Consider the following 16,557-nt stretch of genomic DNA (forward strand, 5'->3'; position numbering starts at 1 on the left):
TGACAAAGACGGCGCTGGAAATCTCGCCTTGAAATCCAAACCAGGGAACTCATATGCTTAAAGATTAAGTTGGTCATTATAATGAGACGGGTGATGTTAATTGTTCAGAGGATCTATTTGGTTGTGTGTTTTTTTTTTTCTTCGTCTTCTTTCCTCTCTAATTCCAGACAAATATCTGACAGTAGCTTTGCATGGCAAACCTGTTTAATGAATGACTAATCCCAGCGAGGCGCATTATGGCAAAACTGTCACACATCGTATTGTGGCAATTTTACGTTGATTTTACATTATCATCCTCTGGTAATGCTCAAATATTTGGATTTCCTTTAATGCAGGGGCTTTTTGTAGGAAGGAAACAGCAGTGAACTAAATCTGGTTCCCCCCTCCGTCTCCTTTGAATCCCCCCACCAGTGTCGAGGCAGGGCTGGAATGGCTTCTTTATTGGGCTGACAGCTTCAAGGCTCTACTATTCCCATCAAGACCTCAAACAAAAGGGTGAGCTGAGCTTCTTTAAGCGCATTCACGTCATGTTCACACCACATTCAGCCAGTGTAAACCGCAAGTAATATCATGATATTGTGTGCGTTTTGTAAATCACGCAGAACAATGGCCGAAGAGGAACAATCACACAGTACGACGCCATCATCCTTGTCGAACACAGGCCAAGATCTAGAAATTCTCAACTAAAGTCTCTGTGAATGCTCTTGTTGGGTTCTTATTTATTGTTTTGATCTGAAGGATTACTTTCTTTCTCCTGTGATCTGACTGGTGGAAACTGTTTAGCTTGGCTTGCTGGCCTTGCTAAATTAGGTTCTGAAATATTCAGGCCTTTTTAATGGCTTTACCTGATGTTAATAGATTGTTCCGGCTTAAATGGACATTGTGTCATATTTATTCACACTTCTGTTGTTTCACGCAAGAAATACACACAGATATGCACCATATGATCATGTCATTGTCTTACCTCACAGGTTTTCTGTAATCTACTGCTGGCTCTGATGTATGTCTCTATAGTGGATAAATAACAGAAATCGAAACTATCAATCATCAGTCATTGACATCATATATTGTATCGTAATCTATTATTTGTTCCAGAGCAAATTTGTGGCTGAAGTCAAACATTTAAAAAACATTTTAATGTAATTTTAATGATCTTTCTATTGTTGCATTTAATCTCTGCATTTCATATTTTCCAAAACAGTTTTCTAATAGCTAATGTTGTTTATTAAATATCCAGCTGCAACCCAACACTAGGAAATCGTATTACTTAATGCAGTACAATTCTTACAATTATAACTCATTACAATAAAAACAGAAACAATCACATTTATAACAGTGGAATCAATGCAGAATACACTGGTCAAGCAGAATCTGCCTTTGTGTTCATTTTCTCACTGATGTCTCTGCATTATCTTCTATCAGTATGTACATTTAAGAAACAATCTGATCGATTTAAAACATTTAACTGAAACTTTTAATTTCAGATTTGTTGTAGCCTAGCAATAAAACAAACAAATAAAATGCTACATTAAATTAGAAATGACAGTTGACCATCATTGTCCTTCTCTTCTCAGATGATGGACCAATTTAAAGGTTACCAATGGCAAACATCTCTGCTTTAGATGATGACAGGAGATTAACTTTATTGACCTTATTTTTCAAATATGAGCAGGCACAGCCATTGGAAGTTTTGTTAAGCTGTTTTATGTTACAAACTGGTATTTTCTTATTAATTATATTTTTACGCATTGTCAAAAAAATACTTGTTTGTAGAGCAAGTGATTTGACCATTTACTGGCCAATACTGGATTTTTGACCATTAACTGGTAAATTCATATGATACAGTCAATGTGTGATTTATAAGGGTCAATTTGGTTTAGTGTCTAAAAATGATTTATATCTGAAAGCTTGATAAATAAGCTTTCCACTGATGTGTGCATTGATATGATAGAACAATATTTGGAAGAGATTTGAGAATTTTGAGAATTTGAAATACTGTTAAAAATGCTTTAAAAACTGTTTGAAATTTGAGGCTTAAAAACATTGATAAAATCAACCTTTAAAATGGTTTTAAGTGCTTAGTAATGCACATTACTAATTCGTTTTTTTAAACATTCTAATCATTTCTGGCATAACATTTAGAATTTTGACCAATATAATGTATATTTTGCTTTTGCCAAAATCATACCTGTGCCACTTAAGACTTAGATTTGTGGTCATGGGTAAGGCCAGTCAGAATCTGCAGACATTTTTATTATGGAATTATGCAAAACTAAGACAGTATAACTATAATGCAGTAACTAAAATGCAATGCACATTCAATTAGTCTCATTTTATTCAGTAAACAAAGCACGTCTGCCATATACAGAAATAAATGAAAAGTTAAATATATACTGAAAGACAGAATATATTACTTTGCAAACTGTTCTGTAAATAAACCACGTAAACAGTTGCATATTATTCAATAATATTGCTGAAATTAATATAAAACTAAATAAATATATACTTACATAGGTTAATAAATAAACTAAATGTTTGGCTAAAAAAAATCTATGGAAATCTGCAAATTTCTGCATGTGCATATTCTGTGTACTCTTAGTCATGTGTCACATATGTTGATATACAGCCATATTTCATGCATATGAATGTAATAGTGCAGTCAAACAACAGATCGGCAATGCAAGTGTGTAATAATAAATATTAAGGGTTGTATTTTTTTAACTTTGGGTTTAGAAAGGTGTTTTACAAGCTGCCACCTGTGAGTATTTCTATATGTAAGGCTTTTACTTTAACGCAGCCTGGAAAAATACAGCTTCCCCTCAAATATGAACCCTTAAAAACCCATCTTAGCAAGCAATGGAATGCATTTGTCTGATTCCTAATCGTATACAACTAAGCGAAAGTAGCTAATGCTGGCCAAGCAAGCTTTTCTGAAAGCATCCACCCTTTCCAAGCTCCCACATTCCCGCTGTGAACGGCTGAAACAGCCATTCCCGCTGTCTGCACTTCTGAGGAAATTTTGCCTAAATCCCTCTACACACCAGTAACCAATTTGAGGTCATTATTATTATTATTTTTTGAACCGCTTTAAGGGAAACGGTGACACTTACCCTTTTTCTCCCAACAGTTATTATGCGAAAAAATATTTTTTTCAGAATCATTTTCCATTTTGAAAAGAAATGTCATTCCATTAGGGTATAATTAGAATGTGAAGAAAATGTAATAATGGACTGTACTGACGAATTTAAGCAGTGTTAATACGAACGCATTTAAACAGTTGACTATTGCACCCATTCTTGTCAGAAAGAATATTTAAAAAAAAAGCCTTGAACCCCTTAGTTAATACAAGCATGAAGGAGAAAAGATCAGAGTGAGCCAACTGGCAGTACGAGGACTAAGCAATTTTTGAATATTACTGACCCAGCATTTGGAAATACCGAACACAAGACGGCAAAAAAATGAATGCTTTTTTAGCCCAGGAATCCTTTCACCCCCTTACATTCAACTGATCAGATTAAGAGAGAGGTTTAAGAAGATTTGGACAAAAAAAAAAAAAAAAACTTCAGTGCAATGGAAGGGGGAGTGGAAAAGGTGGAGGGGGAGAACAGTTTGCGATTCAGTAGCCCCAGGCAATTCATCATAGAAATTGAGTTTCTAATGCAGCATCTTGTGAATCCCTTTTGCTCTGTCAACGTTTTAATACATTACATTGAGAAATTGTAAATCATGTTATAAAAAGGCCACCGAAAGCTGGCACTAACTGCCCCCCTTAACTAACTCTTTCATTTCTTAGATTCCTTCTCTCTTTCTTGTTCTTTACATTTTACACTCACACACATACCAGCGCTCTCCATACAGCTGTCGAAAAAAAAAAAAAACATGCTGCAGGCCCTGTTTCTTACAAGAGGAAAGCGAATCTAAGTTGTGATTTGAAAACAGTGGAGAGTTGTGGGCCTTGACACATTCTAGTTGAGTTTGTTTCTTTTTCCATCTATTCGTTCTTTGCCATCCTTCTCACTACTCTCTGCTACAAAGAGGGACAAAAGCAGAGAAAAGGAGAAGAATATAGTGGACTCAAGTCACCACTTGAGAGGAGCTGGTGAACATATGGCAAGCTATAGAACTAATTCTATGTCATTTAAGATCATGGAAATCAAAATGTCTCAAGACTTATCCACCGTACAATGCTTACAATCCAAACTAAACTCTGCTAGACCGTCACAGTTCAATTCAAATGCTCATAAACATGATTTGTCCATTTTTTAATGCGGTGTTTGAATTGAGGATAGACAGTTTTGCCTTACTAAAGCTGGGATAATGTTTAGCATTTTATTACATGTAATGAATGTACAGTACATACAAGTTATCTCCATAGACTGTAAAAGATATGGACGTTGTATCCATGACGTAACCCATAAGGTTTCGGAAGAGCGCAAAAGAAGCTACAAGTAGGCGTGACCAAAAGTCGGCATTTTGTTTGTGCGTTGTGTGTCAGAGGTGGACCATGAGCAGAGCTACAGATGCCTGCTAGCATTTGCTTAGACAGGCTTTTCTTTGGGAAAACGCTTAATACTTCATTACCCGCGACTCGTTTGTGTTCTGACCATGTGTTTGTTTGTATACTATATCAATAAAGTGTTTAATCTTTTAAAAACAGTGTTGTAAAACATTGAGCCACTAAGCATTGTTCTTATGATGCTTTCTACAGGAGGAAAACTCTAATTATTCACAAATACTTCAAATATAGTCTGTGTTAGTAAATGTAAGGCTATTCATGAAATCCAGACACAACACTGTATGACAACGCTTCAGATGATTGTTCTAAAGCCTACAGTGAATCAGTATGTCAGATTCTGGAGTGCATTACAGGTCTAAAGAACATTATAAATGATAAATGATCTTAAATAAAATAAATACATTTATAATTTCACTCACCTGTGAAATGGAGGCCACTTAAATGGTTTGTGAACACAATTAAATGAAGACAGCATGCCATATTATCTGATAATTGTAGGAAATAATTCCAAAAGGCAACTGACTGTGTGGAACAACATAAAACAAAACAAAAATTCAATGTATATGGCGAGTTCAGCGGGTAATCAGCCAGAATCAGATAAGGTGATGTGATGGTGACCAGCAAGACCTAGCTGTCACTCAAGTGGCCACGCTCTTAATTATGCAGACTTAAAGGTACAGTGGGTGACTGTCTTCAGAAACATCTGTTGTGCTGGTTGAAAGTCTGTTCACATTCCAATAATACTGATTACAGTAAATGATCTAAATGTGTTTAAATGTATTTTTTTATTCTGGGTGAGGCATAAAACAAAAAAAAGTTCATCCAATTAAAATAGTGTCGGGCCGACATCTCCCATAATTCCGAAATAAGTAAGTAGCCTAAACTGTCTGTCAGCAAATGCAGATTTGAGCTCCTGTGCAGCTGTTTGTATGCAGCTCCGCCGTTTGTGCATACACGTGCTGCACGTTCATGAGAGTGTGTGTGTGTGTGTGTGTGTGTGTGTGTGTGTGTGTGTGTGTGTGTGTGAGAGAGAGGGGGGGTAAAAACGTGCTGAATCAAAACTTTTTAAACTCCTGAATCAATATAGGAGTTACCTTTGCATGCTGGAGGAAGGAAGACACCATGGCTGAAGTATTTATTTTCTGTTTTAAAATGATTTTAGTCACGCAAAGCTGATGTAGATTGGGTTGTTATGAATGGGTTACATGCACAGAATTGTTGTTCAGCCACTGAAATCTTCAGGCGATAGATTGATGTGACTATTTTCAGTTTCATAAGGTCCTTTTACAGCATCGATAATGTAGATTTTTATTGAGTTTAACAACAAAACATCAGTAAATAGTGCTATTCTGCCTAGCTTGCTTTACTGAGGTGAAGTTGCTTTTATATTCCATTGGATCATTTTTAAAAAGTGACGACCTGTAAAGCGATCTATATATTGTTTACCGCTACTCTGAATATTCGGTCAGAAATAGCATGAAAGTATGGCTTAGTAATGAGTGTAATTCCTGCAGGCCGCCGGCCAAGAGAGACGGTTCTATTGTCATCTTTAAGGTGCGTGCGCTTGTGTTTTCAGGAGGCGTGGCTTTGGACGGCAGGTAAGTGACTGTGTTTCAGAGATTTATGCTAACAGGTTAGCATGGTGGCAGATTACCAACTGCACCTTTAATATAACTTAACAAAAATTAAATGGATGAGTTTTAAAAAAATCACCCCCTCACAGTTGTCATGAAGGGTAATATTAGCTATATGCACCAGAAGCATCTTTTGTACTAGGCTGTAAACATTTTTTATCAACTGTAAAATTGGCCAATTTAGCACTGCAGTCAGTGAACATCTGGAGCTCCTGGACTCAGCCCCCAGAGGTGAGTCAATGAATTGCAGTTTCAGTTACTTTTGTATTGGCTATACGAGGGAAAGTGGGATGTTGCCGCTTGGTTATCTATCTACACCTCACCATACAGGTCCATAAAAAAATTTAAGTTTAAAAAGTTTGTTACAAATTGTTAGGTAACACTTTATAATTACTACACACTATTCTTTATTCATAAAGCATAAATAGTCCTCACTTTAGATTAGGTCACACAACTGGATGAAGTTGAGTTAATAGAGCAATTATTAACATACATAGTTAGTCACAATTAATATATGCCGGAAGAATATGATATATAAATGTTAATTTCAATAGTTTATTATTCATTTACTAACTCATTCTGAATACTCTTAAAAACCTCCAACTACTCTTAAATACAAATGGTTTCTAAATAATGCAATACTTAATTTAGTAATGAAAAATTAACCAGTAACAAATTATGAAAGTACAGTTATTAAGCACATTTTAAATGTGGTTTTAAGTCAATATTACAGCATTTGCATGTGGTTATAAACCGCTTACTAACATTTATTTATGTATAGTTAATGCCTAACAAATAATGAATTTACTAAATGCTAATGCGTAATAAATAATTCATAGTGTGTAGTTATTATTATAAAGTGTTACCACATATTCTTCATATCCATTTAGGCTAAACTAACACATACTATTATAATACTTTTGGAAGAATTGCTTAGTGTAACTTAAATATATATTTATATATTTTTAAGCAAATAAAAAAACTATTTCTAAAAGTATGAATTGCCGAAAGTGTTTTAAAATATACAGTAAATTAACTACTAAATAGTCATCTTTTTTTTTTACATTTGAGGTCATCACCAATCCATTTGGATTAGAGAACCTGTTGTACAAAAACTGCAATGCTTGTGTCGGACACGGGTGAGTTTTTTTTTATTATTGTCCTTAGGTATTCTAAAATAAATGTGTTTTTTTTTTTTCCAAATGGATCCAAAAAGCTCTGAAATAAAATCAATATCAACTAGCAGTGATGACATTTCAGCACTTCTGCAAGTACTTAAGTATTCATGTTAAGTGCATTTTTGTAAAGAACACACAAAAAAATAATAAACATTTGTAAGCTTGCACACTGAAATCCGTAATATGAGACAGTAACTTACCTGGCTCACGTTTTTATTTAAATATTTTAAATGTTAATTTACGTTTGGGTAAGTAGTGGTTTTAAATTTTTTGTAGCCAATTTGCACCACTGGATTAACTATAGCAGAAAATTGCAGGTCTAGATGGAGAGGAAAGTCAGGCAATTGTCAATTATTAATATTGTGAGCAATTAAAGTCTTGATAGCATAACATTTTACCTCTAATAAACTACACTGAAGCCACAAAATACATTTGAATTAACCTGAAAACTTCAAATAGCTATAAACATATACAATGTAAAAAACAGTTTTTCAGTATTTGTTTTTTTCCCCCATTTACTTATGCTTCTGAATTGTATTATGGCAGAGATAGTTATACGAGTGTAAAATTAAAACACTACTTTAGCGGCTGTTTACAATAAATTTCCTAGTATTCACTAAATTTTATATTATATACAGTTGAATTATGAGCCCTCCTGAATTATTAGCCCTCTATATTTTTTGCAAGATTCTGTTTAACAGATAAATAATAAAGATACTAGTATTCAGCTTGAAATACAATTTAAAAAGATTAACTAGGTTAAATAGGTATTAGGTAAACTCGGTTAAAGGTAAGTTAGAGTAAATAGGTAGATTATTGATATTAACCTTTAAATGTTTTTTAAATGTTTTTTAAAAATAAAAGGTAAAAAATACTGTGAAAAAACCTGTTCTGTTAATCATCTGGGAAATATTTGGAAAAGAAAAAAAAATCACAGGAAGGCTATTAAGTTTTGACTTTAACTGTATATAAATACACACACACCCACACACAGTGTACATTTTATTTAATTTTTTCATATCAGTAAAGTAAATTGACAGTCTTGCAGCAATTGCAACCTTTATCGGAGACTATACGGCTGCACAAGAAGTAAAAAAATCTGTCAGTAAATCTGTTATTAATATGCATAAGTGTTATAATCTTGCCTTGAATGGGTAACCGTGTGTGAGAGGGAGATTTGGGAAATCTGACACAAGTTTTTAGACAAGAAAACGGTCACCCGCATAATCGCATCTGAAATTACGCATTTCATAATGATCAATGGAGCGTGGAGCTGTCACAGAATATTACATATCTAAACAACCTACCATTAAGAATCTAATTCAGCTGACTGCATTGCATACTGTACTAATAATCTTTGTTAATCTTTTTCTTAATTGACACACTTCATCTCCCTCAGATATCAGAGATGATCCAACACGTCAAGAAACGTATGAGTGGACACTAGCATTAGCATGCTAATAGCGGTCTATAAATCAGCTTGTATATGTGTTCATATATGTAGAGTTTGTTTATTTGCATTGGATGTGTATGCGTGTTATGGAAGTTCTCACTATGACCAGCTGAACACTTTTGCTGCCTCTCAGGAATCATTAGCTGGCTGACTGTTGAGGTGCAGCGAGCTCTGTCACACAGCTAAACTTTATTTAATGCTTCAGGAGGCTGTTTCACTATGGGTCTCATGTGTAACGAAAAAGTAATCTCAAGGTGACGAGAGGAGAGCCGCAAAGACGCACCGCTCCTTCATCTCCATCCTGCCAACCTCCCTGGAGCTCTTGCCTGTGTGAAGGCGATACTTCTGAGAGGCTCACTGGACAGATGGGTTATGATGTTATGACCATCCCAGACCTGAACACTGTAGCCTCTCTGTTTACATCCGCCACACTATTCTATCAATAAAAAGAAAACAATAATAATCTCTAGTTTGGGAAGAAAAATATTTAAAAATGAAAACACATTTACCTGGTGAGTAAAAAATGATTAAAATATTAAGAGGGTAGTTGATCCAAAAATGAAAATTCTGTCATCATTTACTCCTCCTCATTATCATTCCAAACATGTATAGTGCACTTTAATGGGTGCAGCTTGCTAGTAAGGGGTTGGGCCTCCTTTTAACATCCAGTACTAGCTTAATACTTCATGACATAGGTTGAAACTTTCTTTAAGATTCTGCTTCATATTATGGTGCAAGAGTGGACACCATCAGACTTTGAGCACAAACCTTGGATAAACTTAAAGGTTTAATATTTTTGAATCATGGGAACATCAAAAGCTGAAACTTCTAGTTCCAGGCCCCTTATTATTTATTTATATATGTATTTTTTTATTTATACATTTAATTTATCCCTCTTTATTATTTTTATCTGTTTTTTCTTAATAATGTTCCCTGTTTGGGCTTCTAATAACTTTTCTTCATTGCCATAGACCTTTTTCAGCACAGTTTTGAAAACCTATTTCTATTAATTTGTCTATTACCATTCTTTTATTTATTTATTTTTAACTGGCTCAAGTTTACCCTTACTTAACCTTAAATACAGATGTATTTTGATATATATTCATTGATTTTATTTTATTTTTTCTATTTGTTTTAGTATGTCTTTGTCATTCGCTCTTCAGTTTTTCCTTTTTATTGTCACTACTGTTGTTGTTGGCACTGTTATTAATATTATTATTTAACAACCAGTAAAGGGATTATTACATGCATATCTAGGCACACTGCTATATACTAATTGTCTATGGCATGTTTTTCTATGTTCAAAAAATACAAAATGAAAGAAAATTTTGTTGGAAAAAAATATTCTGCTCTATATTAACACGATTATATTACAAAGTTTTTCCTAGATTTGTCATCTCCACATCAATGAAGAAATCCTGCCACATTAACACAGCTTAACACAGACTAATATTTTTCTTGACCTCAGCTACAGTGGACCAACTTGATTTTTTAATTAAAATGTCATTCAATGAAGCTGTTATAAAATTGATTGTTTAAAAAAGTAATGACACTTTTAAATAAGAATTTTCCACTGAAAAAAAAAGTGATTAGAAAAATATGCATGACTAAATCACAATGGCCCATGACAATTCTGTTTATGACAGATTTAGGTTGTTATGTTGTCTTGGTAGCATATAGGGCCCTATCATACACCCGGCGCAATCAGATGCAAGGTGTGTTTGACACGATGTGTTGTTATTTTCAGTTTAGCGCAATCCTAATTTTCCCATTTGTTTAGATGGCAAATCCATGTGTGCCGCTTTATGGACTCATGGATGTGCTGGTCTAGAATGGAGGTTTGTTAAGGCAGATTTTTGGTTTGTTGCTATTTTGAGGAACTAAAATAGACTGTGCCATTGACCAGCTAAAAGCAGTTCTAAAGTCCAAAGCAGAGCACATTAGTTGTGCGCATTGTACACATTGCTAAATACACAAAAAACGTACAGCAGCAATACGCAAATATCTTTACAAATGACAAAGAATTAAGGGATTGAAATGTTACAAAAATCATTATTTCAAACATAAAAACCACTACCTCCATGTCTTATTCATGTCGTGTTTTTTTTTGTTTTTTGTTTTTATGACAATTACCTTTTGTGTAATGTTATTATTATTAGCAGTATCATTTATTATATGTATATTTATATATATATATTTTTTTAATAAAAAATAGTTTTAGATTTGTCCATCTGTCAGATTTTGGACCATAGCATAGGGGGAATAGGACATGTGTTTGGATGTAAGTTTTTTGACCACACTTTATTATTGTTGTTCATTTACTCGTTTGCTGAACATTAGTTACTTAACAAACAAAATGAAATATGTAGGCTGATGGATGTCTTCAGTGGAGTGCGTACAAGTGAAGGATAAAAGAGTAAAAGTGAAAAGAAAAAAAAGTAAAGAGGTCAAATGGAGGAGGCTCATTCTTTATCCTCACGCTGCAGATGGTTTGTTTAACTGTTTTCTCGCTAGTGTAGCATTCAGTTTTTCCACTTTTCCACAAAATCAGCAATGTAAATAGCAAATGCACTATTGCGTGACACAACTGACTCTTAAAGGGAATGGATTATGAGTCTCTGATTGGTTTAATGCACGTTATGCTCAAAACACATGCATAACTCATTAAGAGAATAAGCACAACCCTGTTAGACCATGCAGTGCAGCGCAAACCTTATTTTTCCATCCCTAAAATAGCAATAGTGGATTCGGACATGGACGATTGTTAAACTAGAGCCCCTAGTAGTCATGACAAAGAAAGCTTATGAAATATACAGCCATGTTCTAATCTTCAGTTGTCCATTTTTGGCTATTCTGTGTAAATTGTAGCCTTAGTGTGCTGCTTTTAGCTGACAGAAGATGCACTGCTGTAGCTAATCAGTGCTATGCAAAGCACCTGCCTCAAAGAGAAAAATAGATTGCCCACAAGCATACACAGTCAATATACAATGAACTAGAAAATTATAAATAAAAGATGTAATATTAATTATTTTATATGGAGGAAGATAATGGGATTAATTATTTAGACATTTCACGTGTGATTTAAGAGAGACAGCAGCCGAGCCAAAGAGTAGTCAGCCCAGAGTGGATCCTACACAATACAGTAGTCAACATTTGAAGTGAATCAAAAAACGTTTTTCAAAATTATCAAAAACAAGAATGGGTTGTGTTCCATGGATTTAGCACAACATTAATGAAAGATGATGATCCACTTAAAATGTTGACTACTGTAGACACGAACACAAAACATACCTGTTGTGATGGAGGAGCGTGGGTTAGTTCCAAAAACAGCTTTATTAAAGAATGGTCAGGCAAGCAGGAGTCAAACACCAGCATACACAGCATTAAGGCGGCAAAGAATAAAAAAACATGATATAAACAATACAAAATACAGTAAGGCAAGAAACAAGCATAAACGCTTGCAAATAATAGCAACAGCTAGACAAGACTCAGCAAAGATGTGTGCGTGTGTGTGGTGTATATAGTCCAAGTAATTAGTCCTGAACAGCTTCAGCTGTGTGTGCGTAATCAAGGGGTGCTCGGGAAACTGATGTTTGAGTGAAGTGCGTGATGGGCTATGTAGCTCAGTTCAGTGGCAGATGTGTAGTTCAGATAAATGCTAGATCGCTGATGATCATAACGGTACCAAACCCATTTGAATCACGCAGAGTGTTCTATTTTAAAGCAAAGAAACAGTCAGACTCAGTATTACTATTATAGACTGTCTTACTGACTAGAACTAAGTTTTTTTTAAGGTGGAGAAGATAATTTATGTCCTGCCCAGATTTCGTGGCTCAGTTGAAATACAATGTATAGTCCAGTTCTGCAGGGCTCAGCTTTAGTTCAGTTTTGCTCAGTTACATTTGCATTTTCAGTAAAATTTAAAGTGGGTTGGATTAATGCTATAGTTGTGCTGCCTCTACTAACATATTTCTTCAAAAATGTTTCTGATATGTGTCATCCAATTCAGCTCTCACAGCATCCATTCATTGGCAACAAATGAAAGGAATGTCCAGACCTCTTCTATTTCTTGCAGTTAAGTTGCAGTGGCTGCTGCTGACTATTTGAATGTAGAGGTTTTAGTTGATTATCCACAGTGTGTATCAAGTTTTGGTAAGGATTCGTTTGGTAAGGATTTGTTTGGACATCACCCAAGGTGGTACTAAAAACAGTATGGTACTGGCAAACAAAATGCAGGGGAAAACCCCCCAAAAGTGAGTCATACCAAACCAAACCCAACCAAAGCCTGCCATACCATGTAGTGGTAAAGTGCATTGAACTACTTCCTGTTACAATGAAGGGTCTAATCCTATGATCCAGATGGAAGTGCCAAAAAGCTTCTAAAATGTTAGCTTTTTATCATTTGCGAAGCTGAGGAGATTATATACGAGCATGCATCATAACGAGAAAAAAAAAATGACATCACAACATATATTTCATACTGATCTTAAGAACATTTCAGCCTTCGGTACATTGTAGTCTTTTGTAGTAAAGCAAACATTCTTCTTTGAATGTTTTCATTCAAAGTGCCATAAAAGTGCTGTGTCATTTCAATAATAATAAAAAAAAAAGCTTTTTCAAAACATTTTTGTCCTAAAAATACAAAAGACCACTGAGGAATTAAACAAGTTTAACCCAGAATTCTTCTTTAACTTGCATTCTAAGGAAATAAAATGACTGAAATTAAATCTAAAGCTAACCTTAATGATAACCTATGAACAAAAGGTCAACCAGGTAGTTACGATGCCTTTTGAAGAAAATCTCTGTTCATTTTAAAATAAAAAGTATCATTGTCAGTAGCTCGAACAGATTTCAGTTGTACCAGTAAAATATGTTCCTGTTAGCTCAAAGATGAAGCTAGGATCCATTTAATGACCTCAAAAGACATCACACACAATTATACTGTTTAAAATGTTCGCAATCAGGATATTGAGCCGTGGCCTACATGTCATGGAAATCTCATCTTTGCTAGTCTGCTTCATGCTGTTATCTGAAAGGGAGTGTTTCACGTAGGACAGGTAAGTGGAACTGGGTCACTGAGCTTTGCTTCCAATTTGCCACAGCGTTCACATAGTGTGAATCATACAAGGATTTAATCTCACTTAAGTCCACTTAAACCCCTCTCTGCTGCAGAATGGCTCACTTGAACTGTCACAGGTAGGCCCATTTTGTTGTACCATCTCTCCTGCTCTCCTTACACCAACAGAGCCACTATTACAAGTGTGTTTATGAACCAGCGGATTGGCCTGACATCTCCTACAAATCCATCCAAACTCTATTCGACAGGATTAGGGTATTAAGCAACCATATAAAGCCATTAATGCACCTCTGTTCGCAAGGGATGAGGTACTGTTCCTACAGGATGAAGGAGAAAGAAGGTCACCTGGTCCCATGTTGCACGACATCTTGGTGTCTCATGATATCAACAGTTTTATCTTTGTGGGTGAAGAACAAAGAGCAAAAATCAGGTCGAATGTAATCCTACTAGCCATGTTTTTGTGAACATGTGGCTTCACGCATCATCACTTTACATTTTAAGTCCCCTTAATGTTGGTAATCCAGAATTCATCTTCTTAAATGCTTCTACTAAACAAAAACATTGGCTCTGTCTTTGCATTAGGTTATTGCAGTGATCTCCACCTGTTCCATTCAACATAAGCGACTTTGTTTGAGTGCAAGCTGAGGTCAATATTACATCTCCAAACTATAAGCAGAAGTTTAAATGTCCTCTCAAAGTTAGAGTGGATTTTAAATATAACTTCAAAAAAAGATCAAGTAGATCTAGAATTACCTTTTTTTTTTCTTAAAGGGATGGTCCAAAATGTAATTTTAAGGCTTGGTTATGTTTATAAGACGCAAAGCAATGTGTGCTCATACTTCACATGAAGAAAATTACATTATTTTTTCATATATCTTACTTTGATTATATACAACTACTCGGCTAACATGAAAACAACTGTCATAATTCCTAGATCCTGTGAAAGACCCACCCTTAAAAGACTCTGATTGCTCAGCTAACATTATTTGCTGTGATTCACTGATCAGCTCCACATTATCAGTAAAGCGTCACATCTCCATAAGCAAGTGCTTCGATTCTGCTTTGTAAATAATGTCAATCAGTCTCTTTTTGAGTTTAAATCAGACAGAAAATAAAAAAGGATGAACATCATGCCTGCTCTCTATAATAAAATCTGACAAGTGTCTGCAACGAGTTAAAATAACACACATTTTATGCATGTGTGTTTGTGTGTGTATATGCGTGCGTGCGTGAACAGTCTGAAGACACATGTAACATGAGAACTGCATGTGTGCAGGACTGATGTTTATTTTTAGTTTTCTCTGATTAAGTAATTTTTCTGTAATATTTTAGACAATGTTTTTAACCGAATCCAGCACTGAACTGGGAGAGATTCTTGAAGCTGTCCTTTGTCAAATGCTATATCTTTTTTATAATTCTCTGGAACATAATTAAAATTAAACTGTAAGCACGTCTCTATTTGTGTCATGTCCTTTGGAAGCCCTAATACAGAAACAGCAAGCTCTGTGGAAATGTCATGGATGGTATTTTAGCTTTGTCTGCTGTAACATTACAGCGCCTCTGGCCATGCCCCTTCGCTGTGTGGGGTGTGTGCGCATGTTAAATGTGTGTAACTGGAAACCCTGATGCTAGTGATCTCACTAGCCTGTATTCAGAGATGTACAGTAACACAGTAGAACTACTTCACTACTGTACTTTAGTACTAAAAGGCAGTATCTGTATAACTTTATCATAAGCCCTGTTTTTTTTTCGTTCTGTTTGATCACATGCCCCCAAAAAAGATATTTAAAATAAACAAAACAGCATGGTGTCTTTTGACTGCTTTCTTTAAAACTACACTACACAATGCTTGTACTTTTACTTTCAGTACTTAAGTAGTAAATTTTGAAATAAACTACTTGCAATACTTAAGTACAAGTACTGGGTCTCTAGTACCTTATACATCTCTGCTCGTATGTAATTTTTTGTAGTCCCGAAAGTTTGTTCACTGTAGGCTTTGCTAAGCTATATGCAAAAGCCAATGTCTCCCTTTGCATTGAACTTTGAGTGTATTACACTCAAAGATGTTGTTTATGTTCACACAGCTACATTACACATCAACTAAAGTTTAAAATATGATATCGTAGTGGACTACCACTTTAACACCCAGGGGTGTGTTCCCCAAACAACAACATAACTCGTGGCTGAACTATCATAGCACCATGCATCGTTTGGGAAAACAACGATATAGTGACAACTGCTTCCCAAAACAGCAGTTTCTTTGTTTCATCGTTTGAACCACATTAGTTGTGTAAAACGTATATAATGATGTTCTAAACAGGGTTGAGTTACATTTCTTTAGAGAAAAGCCCCATACTTTTTTTGTGCAAATTATATTGTTTAACAAGCACACATTTAAAAAACAATTTTAATCTAATATTAGTTTTGGTAAAAAAATAAAAATAAATAAAATAAATAAATTAAAAAAAACATGCACTCGTTTTCAATATTAATTGAAGTATTATGTAAACGGCACATATAGGGCCTGTGTTTGCTTTACAAATATTATTGAGAATATGCCATATTCTATTGTAAAACATAAAAAACACTTAAAAAATAAAAAATACAATTATTATTATTATTAATTTATTAATATTGCTGCCTAATAATATTATTATTAATTATGATATTGTTTATTTATATGCCCATGTCATATAGAC

At 34.7% G+C, this 16,557-nt stretch overlaps 2 protein-coding genes across 10 annotated transcripts in view; one reads left to right on the forward strand and one right to left on the reverse strand.

The window, feature by feature from the left end:
* Positions 1-13,372, forward strand: part of LOC141386270 (uncharacterized) — a 355,028-nt gene extending 341,656 nt beyond the window's left edge. Inside the window, exon 2 of the mRNA XM_087257228.1 lies at positions 12,642-13,372. The gene's annotated coding sequence lies outside the window, so the exon portion shown is untranslated. The remainder of the gene's footprint in view (positions 1-12,641) is intronic.
* LOC147836365 (uncharacterized) overlaps positions 1-16,557 on the reverse strand; it is a 144,100-nt gene that overhangs the window by 35,638 nt on the left and 91,905 nt on the right. Inside the window, exon 4 of one of the 9 annotated variants that reach the window (XR_015493700.1) lies at positions 8,320-9,217. The exons of the other annotated variants lie outside the window; for them this stretch is intronic. The gene's annotated coding sequence lies outside the window, so the exon portion shown is untranslated. Of the gene's footprint in view, positions 1-8,319; positions 9,218-16,557 lie in introns of those variants that run through there. 9 annotated transcript variants of the gene reach the window in all.

This window comes from Danio rerio, chromosome 6, assembly GCF_052040795.2.
Source record: "Danio rerio strain M-AB ecotype USA chromosome 6, GRCz13ab, whole genome shotgun sequence".
Lineage (NCBI taxonomy): Eukaryota > Metazoa > Chordata > Actinopteri > Cypriniformes > Danionidae > Danio > Danio rerio.